Source organism: Alligator sinensis, unplaced genomic scaffold (assembly GCF_000455745.1).
Source record: "Alligator sinensis unplaced genomic scaffold, ASM45574v1 scaffold7_1, whole genome shotgun sequence".
Taxonomy (NCBI): domain Eukaryota; kingdom Metazoa; phylum Chordata; order Crocodylia; family Alligatoridae; genus Alligator; species Alligator sinensis.
In genome coordinates this window covers 750,882-753,157 of record NW_005841843.1, presented here as the reverse complement: position 1 = coordinate 753,157, position 2,276 = coordinate 750,882, and positions in this window count along the sequence as shown.

Here is a 2,276-nt window from a genome sequence, read left to right as displayed (position 1 = left end):
TGCTCTTCTTGACCTGCTGCTCACAAACAGTGATGAATTGGTGGAGAATATAGTAGTGAATGGCAATTTGGGCAGCAGTGACCATGAGATGATGAAGTTCAGGATCCTGAGGAAAGGAAGGATGGAGAGCAGCAGAGTAAGGATGCTGGACTTCAGAAAAGCAAACTTCAACTTGCTCAGGGAACTCATGGGCAGGATCCTCTGGGAAGACAGCCTGAGTGGGACAGGAGTCAAGGCAAGCTGGGTGTACTTTAAATAAACCTAACTGAGAGTTCAGGAACAAACCATCCCAACGAGCATGAAGATTATCAAGTATGGCAGCAGACCAGCTTGGCTTAGCAGGGAACTCTCAGTAAACTAAATCACAAAAAGGAAGCTTATAAGAAGTGAAAACTTGGACAAATAATTGGGAGGAATATAAGAGCATTGCTCAGGCATGCAGGGATGAAGTCAGGAAGGCCAAAGCTGAGTTGGAGTTGCAGCTAGCAAGGGACACGAAGGGTTTCTACAAGTAGGTCAGTAGCAAGAGGAGGATCAGGGAAAATGTGGGTCCCTTAACCCTGTGACAGATGACGAAATGCTTAGTGCCTTTTTTAGCTCAGTTGGTCTTCACAGGCAAGTTCAGCTGCCAGACTACTGCATCTGGCAGCACAGTTTGGGGAGGAGGTGAGCAGCCAACAGTAGCAAAAGAATAGGTTAAGGACTATTTAGAAAAGATGGACATGTAGAAGTCCATGAGGCTGGATGGGATGCACCCAAGGCTGCTGAAAGAGTTGGCTAATGTGATTGCAGAGCCACTAGCCATCATGTTTGAAAACTCCTGGCAATCAGGAGAGGTCCTGGATGATTGGAAAAGGGCAAACATAGTGCCCATATTTAAGAAAGGTAAAAAGGAGGATCCAGGAAATGACAAAACAGTCAGCCTCACCTCAGTCCCTGGAAAAAATCATGGAGCAGATCCTCAAGGAATCCATTTCTAAGCACTTGGAGGAGAAGAAGGTGATTAGGAATAGTCAGCATGGATTTGCCAGGGGCAAGTCATTCCTGACCAACCTGACTGCCTTCTATGATGAGGTGACTGGCTCTGTGGATTCAGTCAATGACCTGGAAGATGGCATACAGTGCACTCTCAACATGTTTGCAGATGACATCAAGCTGGGGGGAGTAGTAGATACACTGGAGGGTAGGGCTAGGATTCAGAGTGACCTAGACAAATTGGAGGATTGGGCCAAACAAAATATCATGAGCTTCAACAAGGACAAATGCAAAGTTCTGAACTTAGGATAGAATAATCCCATACACCGATACATGCCAGAGGTTGACTGGCTGGGAAGCAGCTCTGCAGAAAAGAACCTTGGGGTTACAATGGACAATAAGCTGAATACGAGCCAGCAGTGTGCCCCTGTTACAAAGAAGGCTAACAGCATACTGAGCTGCATTGGTAGGAGTGTTGTCAGCAGATCAAGAGAAGTGATTATTCCCCTCTATTCAGCAGTGGTGAATCCACATCTTGAGTCCTGTGTTCCATTTTGCCCCTCCCTCCCATCCCCGCTGCCACACACACGCTACAGAAAGGATGTGGACAAATTGGAGAGGGTCCAGCAGGGGGCAACAAAAATGGTGAGGGGCTGGGGCACTTGACCTATGAGGATCGGCTGAGGGAATTGGGATTATTTAGTGTGGATAAGAGGAGACTTAATAGCAGCCTTCAACTATCTGAAGAGGGGTTCAAAAGACTAGAGCTAGACTATCCTCAGTGGTGGCAGATGACAGAACAAGATGCAGTGGTCTCAAGTTGCAGCAAGGTAAGTTTTAAAGTTAGATATTAGGAAGAATTTTCTTATTAGGAGGGTAGTAAAACACTGGAACAGTTTACCCAAAGAAGTGGTGGACTCTCCATCCTTGGAGGCTTTCAAGACCCAGCTTGACAAAGCTTTGGTTGGTATGATCTAGTTGGGGATGGTCCTGCTTTGAACAGTGGGCTGGACTAGATGACCTTCTGAGGTCTTTTTCAACTCCAGTATTCTATGATTCTAACTTTCTGTGGAGAAAACTCAGTCTTATGAAAGCACTCCAGGGCGCATGTCTACCTATGTGCCCCTGTCAGGAATGAATTTGCTACCAACAGGAGGAATACAGTCCAGGGCAGTTCTACCCTCCTGCCTTGACTGGCTCCCCTGAAGCAGCCAGGGGGAATCAAGGATCCCCCCAGGTGCCAGCCCCAGGCTGGCAGGGGCATGGGGGGAAGTGTGGGGGGGGGGTCAGGTCTGGGCTCT